Below are 13588 nucleotides of genomic sequence, written 5' to 3'. Positions count from 1 at the left end.
TTGGTACCAGAAATACCTCACATCATACAAACTGCGCATATACTCTAATGAAAAGGTCACCACGAATGCTACCCCATGGGGTTTTCCTCCAAACTCTAAAACCAGAAACTCGATATCTCCTTCGCTTCTCCTAGTAAATAGGAACAACACAACTCTTTCCATAGAAGGTGATGTTTCATTCATCAGACGACGGCTCGAATCAGACCTCGATTCTTTAATAAGCATCACCCTGAGCCTTGCGACTCTGATTAACATCTTACCAATAAAATTTCCTCAGAAACGAAATTGATTTCCCTTTTTAGGTATACTCCATTAAAACATGCTTGATATGGCCCTCCGGCCCCACACCCTATCACCTAATCTCATACTAGCCAACCACCACGGGGCAACTGGTAAAACCAGAAGCACTAACTGCCATGAATCATGGTACTTGAACCATGTTATCTCCTCTCAATCTTCTACTTAGAACCTCTGTTATTCTCCCTGTTTCAAGTTCAAATCCTCTGCTTTTAGTAGTATGGGCCCATACTACCTGCCACATCTACCCGTACTTTCTACACAGATCGTCCCAAAATTCATAAGTAGCTCCTCAACCCTCTCGATCACCAATCCCGATAAACCTGGTCGCTTCCTAGCGAATACTCTCCTCTATCAGTGTACTCATCTAACCAAGGTTGCTCACTAGGCTCTTCCTAGGTCCCCTCACTTCTCCGCTATCAGCTGCTAAAGAACTCATTAGGATGCCAGTCATCTACCTCCTGAATATCATCATATTCACTTAGTAGCTGACTCCCATCATCAAGAGTTCCACAAAGCACGAAGCAAGCAGCATTCGGGCGTCGAATAATCTCTATAACACATAGAACCACTCTAGGAGAACACTCCACAAGCACTCAAAGGTATCACCGAACTCAAGCAACTCTACCCTCTTGCAGATATTTAACTACTCTCTCAGTAGGTCCCTCCAATACTCATCTAGGTATGTCACCTAGATACTCCTCTACTCAAAGTTCTCTCTAAAAGATTCCTGTTGGATACTTTAAATCAACACATACTGAAAGTACATCACAGATACCAAAATTCCTAGGCTAAGGCATCACAAATCAGGCAACTCTTTCCCTAGTATATGGAGTACGTAGCCTATCTTCTAGCATGCATCACTAATATATCAATAATAACTCACAACACAGTTTAGAAATGGTATTTTAGGAAATCACCGTTTGGGATCTAGCTGATTGTACACACTGCTCCTTCTCGTTTTTCTCTTAGAAACTCTTGCTCGTTTTAAAAAAATCATTTCCTTTGAAATTTTTTCTCAAATCCTCAGTTTGAGTCCAAATATACCTGAAGGTACATCCAAATCCCTCAAACCAAGGCTCTGATACCAACTTGTAACACCTTAAATTTCCAAACAAAATTTTTATTTTAAAATCATATAAATTTCATAACGCATTTCACAAAATCTCAATTGTTTAGTTTACAAAACACATCTCCATAATTGATTGATTATTAATCTAGGATCCTCAAAACATAACTCCTTCTCTGGTCTGTACAATCGATTCGGTGCCTTCCAGCGATCCTGAGAAAAACCTGAAACATATAACACAAAACGCAATAAGCACGTTGTAATGACCCAATTTTCAAGGCCAAAAATTTCATTTTTTTTATTAACGCATTTAATAAACATTTTACAAAAACCTTGTCCATAAAACATTTCATTACAAAGTCATAATGTTGTATTTCATACCATAACATCATAAGTATTAAAAATCAGAGTATAGTCCCAAAAACATCTTGTGGAAACATGTGTGTGTGTGTGTGATGCGCTGCTACACCGCCGACTCTTTCCCCTTCGACGAAGAGGTACCTGAAACCAAAACCAAAACTGTAAGCACAAAGCTTAGTGAATTCCCCCATCATACCACATACCATACAATATCGTCGGTATCTTTCAATAGGTAACCTTCATCGGTATCTTTCAACCGATAACCATCATCGGTATCTTTCAACCGGTAATCAACATCGGTATCTTTAGATCGGTAACTGGGGACTATTTCACCCCTACCACTAGCATACAATCAACATATATCCTGGTACTGACCTAACCTTGGCTCCTAAGGACCACTGTCAGGGAACTAACCCGTACCATACACATAACATACTATCCAGATAAACCTCATAACCAACATAACCATACCAAGATAATTATCATAAAGACCATTATCTTTTAAATACCCCTTTTTGGTGGGCCGACATTGTGGCCTTAGACCCACCCCTACTGGAAGGTAACTCACCTCGATATCATGTAGTGTCTGAACTATCCTCGGCGCACAAGTCGACTCCCAACGACTCCTTGATCCCTACACGACAACCTTCATGTCAACACATATCACATACAACCCTAAACAGGGTTAGCCCAAGTTCAGTCAAAGTCAACATTCAGTTGACCTGACTCGCTGAGTTTCCCTACCAAGTCGTCGAGTCCTATCATATCAGTCGAGTCGATCCGATTCGTTCTTATCTATAGGTAACGCAAGAGAGAACTTATGACCTCATGGATGGAGAGGGATTCGAACCCCCGGTATTCCTATCAATACTTCGTTTTTCAAGACCGACTCTTTCAACCGCTCAAACATCCATCCCCTTCGCGCTTCGCCCGCCCTATCTATCCGTGTGCTGGTAGCCTATTACGGAGGACTTTTTTCCTCTTCTATTAAGAATTGATCTGATAGTAACAGGCTAAACAAAAGGAAAAGGGGCTATTTTTCGTCGGAATAGGGGCCTGTTGACACAATCCAATTTCTTTCTCCCTATTTTTCCCATGTATTTCTTGGAAAAACCAAGGCAATTGAATTGAATTACCAAGTCTCCAGATTGATTTACTGGAGCATGATAAGTCACATCACTGAATCAATCATGCCTCAACTAGATCAATTCACTTATTTCACACAATTCTTCTGGTCATGCCTTTTCCTCTTTGCTTTCTATATTGCCATATGCAATGATGGAGATGGACTACTTCCTATAGGTTTGGAACCCTATACAAGGGGCTGCTTGCTGCTCACCCCTATCTCTAAAGGGGCGCACACTGGTTACCACTAAACAATGAATCCGGGAGCGGAAGGAGGGACTTGAACCCTCAACCTCAGCCTTGGCAAGGCTATGCTCTACCAATTAAGCTATTTCCGCCAGCTACGGTAGTAGCGAAGCACTACTGAGCAATTCACGTATCACTTGATATGGATGACTTCTGTTTTTCTGCTGGACCACAGTCTTGACCTCCGATTGAGCTACAAACATGAGTAGGTAGGCTAGGGGGTGGTAGGGCTGCGCCTTTTCAATCAATCTCCGGCCGCTCTGCTATTGGTGCGAGCTGTAAGGAGTCTTGATCTCGAGTCAAGCTGGGGCATCATCTGTCTTTTAAGTTAAGTCATTTCCTAAGACGACTCCTCTTATTCTTTCTACGATAATCCAAACTGCAGCTCCACGAGTCTGCTCAGAACCAATCGATTCCTGAGCCATTCGTTCTCCCCTCTCGGTTGGCCTTTGCTAGCCACTAGAGCAAGTAAGAGAACCTACAGTGAATGAACTTAAAGAACCACAGATTTTGACCGGATTGTACACCTTTGTGTCTGGCTATGTATATGGCTGTGCATAAAGAAGGGACGGGGCATCTCTATCCATTTTTGGGGGAAGAGAGAGGGAAGAAGCTACAGCGGCACCTCATGAACTTCTTACTGGAGCAGTACTATAGGCATTTTCGTGTGTTTGGATGAACATCTTTTGTTCATATTCCTATGCAGTTAAGAAAGAAATTGTCCCCAAGGAAACCACTTTGGACTTATTTGATAGGTGTTCTTAATGCTAGTTTTGTTCAAGATAGTATGTCTGCTTTCACTAAGACCTGGTTGCAAGGCAGTTCTATCAAATCTAAAATGGGATTTTTAGGGTAGTTTTATCTTCTCTGGTTGCTGGGAGATTTGGCTTGCTAGAAATGCATTTGTTCATGATTCAGTTGCTATGTCTTCTTCATATATTATCAATAAAGTCAAGCACTGGTGTAAGGATTTATTGCATTGCAGCTTGATTATCTCACTCATTCTTCTGGTTTTCATGATTGTATTTGTTTCCAAGTAATGCATATCCCTATGGTCTCCCCTAAGATTCCTAAAGGAAAATGGATCAAATGGGCTCCTCCTCCTTTTGGTATCTTGAAGTTGAACACAGATGGTTCTTCAAGGAATGGCATGGCAGTATGTGGTGGCATTATTAGGGACTATAAGGGCTCTGCTTTGGTTACTTTTTCTACCCTTTATGTCCCAGGTACCAACACATTTGCAGAAGCCAGAGCTCCCCTTTTTGGTCTGATGCTTTGTTACAGATTAGGCTACTCCAAACTAGCAGTGGAGAGTGAGAAAAAATCATTTTTGATAGCATCTGTGGAGGTGCAGTCCCTTATATGATTAGATCTTTAAAAACTTTCTTACTTCCTTCCATGTCCATCTCTCATATCTACAGGGAAGGGAATCAAAGTGCAGACACTTTAGCTGATGCTTCTCGAATCCCACACAAAACCTCGGCTCCACTCGTCGAGTCTACCAAAAACTCGATGGGTTCTCCTTCAATCATAACATCATGACCTTCTTTATCCGACTCGTCGAGTACCTACTTGAACTCGTCGAGTTCATCTCCAACTTAAGAACTTGTCTAGTCTATGACTCGCCGAGTTGTATGAACAAATCGTCGAGTCCATCTTCAAAGATTGGGAGATTGCTATGGACTCGCCAAGTCTCCTCATACCACTCGCCGAGTCCCATGGCATCCAGGTCCCTTTTCGCGTCTAAACCATAAAGGGTTTGGTGCATAATGGTCACCGACTCGTCGAGTGCCCAGAGCAACTCGTCGAGTCCAACCTTAACCAACTCCATACAATCGATTTAAATGAGGTCTAACACACCAAAACCATAGATCTGGCCTCCTAATGTCCATTTTATACGTAAAGTTCCAAACTTCATAAATCCATATAAAGTGTCCTACAATGTGCATGGGGGCTCTCATGGCCCTAAAGTTGGCAACTTTATGCCATGAGACCCCTCTTATGTCCCAGTTCTGAAGGCTAGAGTCTACATAACACTCCTTAAATCCGAAAATGGATTGAAAGCCCTAAATGCACCCATGATCTCCAATCTAAAGATGAACAACCAAATGGAAGACCAAAGCAGGAGCATTTTAACTTGATTAAGCTGAAGATGGGATGAGATTTCTAGATCCACAAGCCCCAAGTCGAATACTCAAGCTCCTCTTCTTCCTTCCAAGCTTCATAAGTCAACAAAAGCACCAAAATGGCCTTAACACCCACACAAATGACTAGGGTTTCGATGTGCAACTCTAGGAGAGTGTTACGGACAAGGGAGGATGAGTTAAGGCGTTTATATAGGGTACAAACCCTCATATTAGGGTTTTTATCTAGACATCACAAATTCGTCGATTCCGATCTCTGACTCACCGAGTCAGCCACTTAACTCCTGTGTCCAAACCGCTTTTACTCAACGAGTTGGGCCACCAAGTCGCCGAGTCCCATGCCAAAATGTAAAATACTTAATTCAAAAATACGTACTAAGAACCACGTGTTACACACGAAGCTTAGTTAGTTGCCCAAAATACCACACCCACAGCTCGTTAGCCACTCGAGGCTATATCACTGTAAGACCCTCCGATCAATCTGTCTCAGTGGGACCCTCCAATACCATTGTTCTTTGGACCCTCTGGTCCGGTCTGTAAAGCTCTGCATAGCATAAATAACAAAGACATAATCCATAACATACAACATAAAGCAGGATAACAAAACACTCAATGTAAGCACATAAGACCCTTCGGTCACATATAAGTAACACTCTAGGTAACGTATAATGAGAAGACTCACCTCCGATGAAGAATAACCCCTAAAAATGATGTTGTTGCACCAGCCTCTAACTCTGAGCGAAAACGCATAATTAACCCAATTAGGAACTAAGTCTAGACTCTCACTCATTAGGTCTAAATGAAGACCACTTACCATCCCATTAATAGCCTAAAACCCATTGGGCCCACCAAGGCCCAATAATAAATGGGCTCACCTGAGTCCCACCCTCGAAACTAAATGGCAAGCCCAACTCAAGGACCCAAGCACAAATGTATACATTCCTCTGGTTCAATATCCTATAGCAACAAGCCTAAACTCTAGGCCCAAAATGATACTTAGCCCAAAAGTCCATAGTGAGGTTACGTGTGGCGTACTCCCTTGGTATGTTCAATGTACTCACAATCCACATTGGCCATCAGGGACATTGGTCAGTACTCGGGGCGTACTGGAATTATGCTCCGTGTACGTCCATGATTTTTATCTCCACTCCCTTGGTCTTAATCCGTTAAGACCATAGCTATACTCTTAGATCTGGTTTCCGTAAAGGCTCATATACAATAAAGCTCATGACTTTAATCCTTTTCATGGCAAATCAAGCCCAAACACAAAAACTCTTAATCTATACTTCGAAAAATGCACATATTTTATGCATGAGGTGGTTCCAACGCCCAAGGCCTCATTTTTATAAATCCTCTCCACTAGAACGCTTCAAGCGACATATATTAGGCTCTGGAGTTCAACATCTCATAAATCTTCAAGCTTTGGGACCAAAAACCGTAAAATGGACCCAAAACAAAAACTATCACAACAATAAGAAAGTTTCAAACTTGATACCTCTTGAAGATGCACCAACAAGAGAAGAACATAGATCCAAAAGCTAGATGCTCAAGCTATTCTCTTTCAAAGCTCCTTCTTCTTCAAAATCCAAAAATAACAAGTCATCACCCCACTATATCCACATGAGAAAGCCATCAAGATTCAAACTTTATGCTTTTTGGAGCAAGATCAACCTGAATAGGGATTAGATCCACAAGCTCCAATCCAAGCAATGCTTCCACAAGGAAATCCTTCTTCCACAACATGCACCAAAAACTCACTAAATCACCAAAATGCTCAAGAATCACTAAAATGGAGTCTTGGGGTTGATTTCTAGGGTTTAGAGGGATGGAGGCTGAAGATATTAGGGTTAGGTTATAAGATAAGGAGCTTAATTAGGATCTAAGACCCTAAAATAGGGTTCAGGTCTGATCAGCGTACGCCTAGCATACTCTAAAGAACATTCGCGACCACCCCTAGTCAGTATGCCTAGTGTACTCCAAAGTAAGTCCATCGTACTTCCTTCTGCACTAGTACGCCCAGTGAACTCGGCTAAGCCTACAACCATAAAACTTCTGAAGGCCATAACTTCTTCTTTATAAATCTGTTTTCGATGATCCTTATATCAAAAAAAGGTAATGAGAATCCCTATACTTCTATCAACTTTATTTCCCCTGAAGCCCACTCAAACTCAAATCCAAATTTCATGAAAAGCCCACACCAATGCCTTTAACAATACATTTGGGCTCTAAAGCACAAACCGAACTCTTTTATCACACAACCTACCTTACCCATATCCGAAAAAGGCCTAAAAGTTTATCCTTGAAAGCCTCAGAACCTTCCTATACTCGAATTAAGGCCCACGGGCCTTAAATCACAAAACAATATACAACAGGATGTTACAACAAAACTCCAATCTTGATAAAATTTCATCCCCACTTCATTAATATAACTTTTTGGAAAGCTCTAGTTCTTCTTCTTCCCCTCACATGCAAATACTATTCCATGGCGTATTCGTCCTACACCAGCCTTCCTACTAGTCACTTGTCTGGTTCAGTTCTGGTATGTAGTCTTTATTATCATGTTACTTGATTTTGTATTTTCCCTAATTTATGATCATTATTACAATTCTTTGCTATCTCTTGATATCTAAAAATTGATCTCAAGTAGAGGATGTGAAGTGATCGGAGGGTGGAAGTTTATGATTCTTCACTATCTTGTTTAATTTTCGTTTTGATATGTGTTGTAACTGTATGCATATGCTTTTTAAAAATGGTTTATTGGAAATTTATTTTCTATTTTACTATGTTACATTGATGAAAATACCAATGCACTACTTCCGTTTAAAATATTATAACAAGATTACGATATTACAGATTTACATAACTTCTTAATTGTTATAAGGTTTAAGTAGTTATCAACAATTGTAAAATTCATTACCATTTGGATGCTTGAAACTAACCCCATCGATACCCAAAGAAAAAACACTAGCTTCTTTCTAGGTGAACACTTGGATAGTTTGATATTATAAATGATCATTTCTTGGAAGCCATTTTTCAAATTTAAAATGAACTATGCACTAAAAACATGTCAAAAATTTTGGTTAATTTGTCAAATATTAGTTTCAATGTAGGGTTAACTTATCATGTCCCCTGTTACTATGCTTTTACTAAGTCCAGTATGTCGATATATGTGCTTGATGTAAAGACAAGAAAGACTTATTCAGAATAACAACTAAATAATTTTGTGATTTCTCTTTTATATTTAGGTTGGCCTCACTGAAGAAAAGTCTGAAGTTATACAAACCATTATGAGACTCTTTAAGATATTTTTATATAGTTGTTAATGTCTCTTTCCAACTATAGTTGGATTAAAAGCATGTACCCTTTTGACTTATTATTCAAAATTTCTGCAGATTTTGAAGCAAATCTACAAATACTTCCTTCAAAATGGAGTATTGGTAGTAAGGGTTATCAAACTCTCACAAGCCCAAGTGGTATGCTGCATTTCCATCACACTCGGATAAATTGATCAAATTATAGATACCCGATAAGTATAAGTTAATTTCATGCATTTCTATACATACAGATAGACACATACATCAATCTGCCAACAATTGGAATAGAGCATTCAACATCTCATCCGATACATAATACTTTAATGTTGATATATATTTTGTTCTTAATTAACATGTTCTTTATACAACACCGGTGACTTTTTTAGGAAAATTAATGGTAACCCATATCTGCAAATTTTATGATTATGAGGTCTAGTTAAGAATATTGAAATTAGGCTAGTAACATTTTTGTGTATTTAGATATGATGGATTGCTACCACATTGGTATTTGTGATAGCTTCAGTTGGTAATCTTGCCACACATTTGATGTCTAAAAAAGCCGACTCTAGTGTTTCATGGAGCTTTGATGTGAACTACTTCTAGGTGTCAGCCAGTGCAGTATAGGGTTATGCGTTGCTAGTTCCACTTGAATATTACTTGTTTCCTCAGTATTTTGGTATAAAAGTAAGGTTTTTTTTTACTTTGGTGCATGTGCATATACTTTCTCTTTAACTAGTAGACATCTCTTATTTTGCAATGGCTAGTCTCATTGCTGGCAGACGAAATGTTTTCAAGCTTTTCAATGATTCATTTATTTGATTAGTTGGCCAATGGCAATAACCAATTACAAATCATATGTGATTTGTATGAATTCGAATAATATTGAAGTAATTAAGTGGAAGCAAGACTATAAGTGTATAGTGATCGCATGTAGATCACAAGTGAATCACATATGAATTACATGTACTTCACATATGAATCACATGTTATTCACATTCAATTCACATGTGAATCACATACGAATTACATGTGATCCATATGTAATTCACATATGAATCACATGTAATTCACATATAAATCACAAGTGAATCACATATGAATCACATCTGATTCACATGTAATTCATGTATGAATCAAATGTAATTCATATGTAAACCACATATGAATTACATGTCATTCACATGTAAATCACACGTAATTCACATACGAATCACATGTAATTCACATGTAAATAACAAGTGAATCACATACGAATTACATGTGATTTACATGTAAATCGCAAGTGAATAACATATGAATTATGCCTATATGCACACATGCATTTTGTGAATGTTCTTGCATTAATCATTTTTTTTTAATTTCCTTTTAGATTTGGAAGAAATTGTGCAAAATATTGAAGAGGTGAAAAAGTGATAAACTGAAGAAAATATGAAAATTATGACATGAAAACATGAAAATACTTTGAAATTTTGTAGCATTTTTTGTTTTTTATTTTTATTTTGTATCTAATAAAATAGGTGTATTGTTGTGTTTATAGATTAGTAAATAAGATTAGTTTTTTATGATTTACTTACGAATATTATAGTATAAGAAATATGCATATATATGCACTTCAAAAAATATGCATATATACACCTAAAACGATGCGTTTTTGGTTAAGAAAATTATAAAGTTCTTTTAGATATAACACGTTTTTTTTTTTTAATTTATTGTTTTTTAAAACCTTGTTGTTCTAAAAAAAATGTATTTTTTAAAAATATTTTTTATCAATTTTTTTAAAATTCATGTTTTCAAAAAAAAATTAAAAAAACTGCATTTTATTAAAAATTGGAAAATTAAAATTAAAAAAAAAATTTAATTTATTATGTTTATTTTTGAACATTAAACACTACTAGAAAACAAAAATCTAATAACACGCAAACAATAACACATACTGATTTATGATACACATTTTTTGCATGTCTTAAAAATAATGTCAACTTTCCAAAATTTGAAGGATATATGACACACATTTATGCATGCGCTAAAATCAATGTCCAACAAAAAAAAATTACAAACACGGAGGCGCTTATGTTAAATGCATGTCATGTACAGGTATCTTTTTATAATTTTTTCAAGAACGCGCGTTATAGCCAATGGGGGAAAATCAAATCCTAAAAAAATTGAAAACCGCGCCTTGTTCAATCTCTCTTTTTCCTGCATAAAAGCAACCCGTATACCCTTTACCAATGCCTTCATCTTCTTCCCAAATTTGACAAGGCTTTTAATCTTCCCCACCTCCAATCCTTACAAACCCTAGAAACACTTCATCAGATGATTCACACATCATTCCACACAAGCTCCACAGAAAAGCTTTGCAATGTTGTGACCTCAGGCATATACATACTTCTTCTTCTTCTCTTTATGCATATTCTCTCAAATCTCCTATCACACCCCTGAACCGCGATGGCGGAAACGTCCGTAGGCGGATGACTTTGCCTTGTAACACTCCTGTCACCCTAGACTGGACCGTCTAGCTGTAGCGAACACCTCGGGTGTGGGAGTGTCAACCCCATATAGATCTATACACAATTACCTCGCTCTCCCTCCAGGAGAATCTGGTTATAACTACAACACTTATGTTGTACACTAGGTAGGTACAGTGGAGTGTCTCACAAGAGCCTCAACAAAAATTTATGCGAATTTATCGAATAAAGCATATGACGTTCTTAGAGTAAATTTATGGATGCAGTATTATGTCACGTGTTTCCCAGCTTTATGAAATACAACTTAACACTTGTATTACTAGCTTTATGATGGAAAGGTTATGATACTCGAACATTTCTGTCATCAAATTTTATTTTTGCACACCCGTTTGATTAAATTATTTATAATGATATTTATAAATAATTACTAATGGCTTGTCAATTTAGAATATGTGTGTTAAAGTAGCAAAATACTCTAGCTTAAGGAGTGTTAGTATGAAGTCACAACATTTCAACACACATAAACATATTAAACATACAATTGTACGCAATATCCAAAGATTTTAACAAGACATGACTTGCATTCCCCCCCCCCCCCCACAAAAAAAAAGTTGAAAAAATGAAAATAATGGGGTATGAAGCTCACCTTAGGGATTTTCGAGATGTAGAAGAAGGAGAAGAAGGGTTTGCGAGCCTAGCTTGTTCTCTTCGTAAGATTATCTAAATTTTGGTGCTCTAGGGTTCATATTCACGAAAATGAGAATTTAAGAGGAAAGTTCTTAATATAAACTTGAAACAAAACAATGGAGTTTAACCTAGAACTTACCAAGTTTATGACCCTTCGAAGAAGACTTCTTTGAAGCTAACACACACACACCCGTTATTTTATTTTTTTGGGAGTATAGATGATGTGAGAAATGTTGGATGTTTGAGAAAAAATGAGTTTAGAGTGAATTTTGAATGAAAGTGGGAGGAGGGGGGGGGGGGGGTCGGTTGAGAAGTAGAGAGGGAGGGGGAAGAAAAGGGTTAACCTATCTTAAAGTTGATGGGATAGTTACATGGTTATTTGGTGGACAAATCCATGTTATATGTTGGCTAATATTGAGGTGGCATGTATGTTATCCACCTTAATCGCTTCTTTTTTTTCTTTTTCTTTTCTGAATAACCCAAACGGCCCAAGAGGGGTTCTCGACACAAAGTTGGCCCAATGAAGATTTTTGGCCCATTGATGCTTAATAGGTGTTTTCGGTTCAAGGAGCCCAAAAATAAGGGTTCCCGGCCCAACTAAGGCCCAAGTATGGGTTTTATGCCCAAAGAAAGGCCAACTAGAAGCTCTCAGAACAAGAGGGGTTTTGGCCCAACAAGACGAAAAGGTGATGTTATCGGCCCAATAGGGCCCAATAAGGAAGCCTTGGTCCAATAAGGGTTTTGGGTAGAGAATTCTTAGGCTAAGGCCCAAAATTGATTGGACTTGGTTTATTGGATCGAGTTTTGGGCTTATATGAGGTTGTTTCGACTTGAATGACAATGTATGAAATTATGAACTTAAGAGAATTGAAGTTTGAATTTCACTAAATGAAATGTTGCAAGATTACAAAAGGAACATCGGAAACACCTATTAAGTGGGGGTTCATAATTCCCTCTAATGGGGGGATGATTTCATACATTGTCATTCAAGTCGGAGTTCATAATTCCCTCTAATGGGGGGATGATGTCACAACTACAAAAGTGGGCTTATGGAACATCGGAGTTGTGACATCATCCCCCCATTAGAGGGAATTTTGTCCCATAATTTATTCTAAAGTGGCATTCATGAAGTTGAGAAGAGGTGTGGATACATTCACATTATCTGGTCCTCACGCTCCGATGTGATCTCCGGTCCTCTTTTGGCGTTCCACAGAACTTTCAAAATGGGAATGTGGCTTTGTTTCATTCGTTTCACTTCCCTATCCATAACTTTCACGGGTTCTTCGACAAAGTGAAGGTTCTCATTTATTTTGATCTCATCAAGTGGAACAACAAGAGTTTCGTCAAATAAGCATTTCTTTAGGTTTGAAACATGAAAGACACGGTGTACAATGTTGAGTTCTGGTGGTAACTACAGCTTGTAAGCCACCGTGCCGATCCTATTGAGGATCTTGAAGGATCTGATGTATCTTGGATTCAGTTTTCCCCACTTTCCAAAGTGTATCATCCCTTTCCAGGGAGAGACTGTTAGTAATACACAATTGTCGACTTAAAATTTCAAAGGTTTCCATGGTCTGTCAGCGTAACTTTTTTGTCGATCTCAGTATGCCTTGAGTCTTTCTCTAATCTGGAAAATCATCTCAGTTGTTTCAATGATGATCTCAGCTCCTATGAGAGTGCTATCTGGTACATGTCCCTTTTCCAGTTGGGTGTCTCCTACCTCAGCGCAATAGAGAGGTGATCGGCATTTTTATCCATAAAGTGCCTCAAAAGAAGCAACTTTGACACTTGTGTGATAGCTATTGTTGTACAGAATTCCACCAATGGCAAGTGGGCATCCGAAGCCTTGTCAAAATCTATCACATAGGCCATTAACATGTC

General features: G+C 38.3%; 1 non-coding gene across 1 annotated transcript; it reads right to left on the bottom strand.

Moving 5' to 3' along the window:
* Positions 1-3116: 3116 nt before the first annotated feature.
* TRNAG-GCC (transfer RNA glycine (anticodon GCC)) lies at positions 3117-3189 on the bottom strand. Its single transcript has one exon. It is a non-coding gene; the product is annotated as a tRNA-Gly (tRNA).
* Between the last annotated feature and the right edge of the window lie 10399 nt (positions 3190-13588).

Source organism: Lactuca saligna, chromosome 3 (genome assembly GCF_052625555.1).
Source record: "Lactuca saligna cultivar CGN05327 chromosome 3, ASM5262555v1, whole genome shotgun sequence".
Lineage (NCBI taxonomy): Eukaryota > Viridiplantae > Streptophyta > Magnoliopsida > Asterales > Asteraceae > Lactuca > Lactuca saligna.
This window is presented reverse-complemented; position numbering and strand designations above follow the sequence as displayed.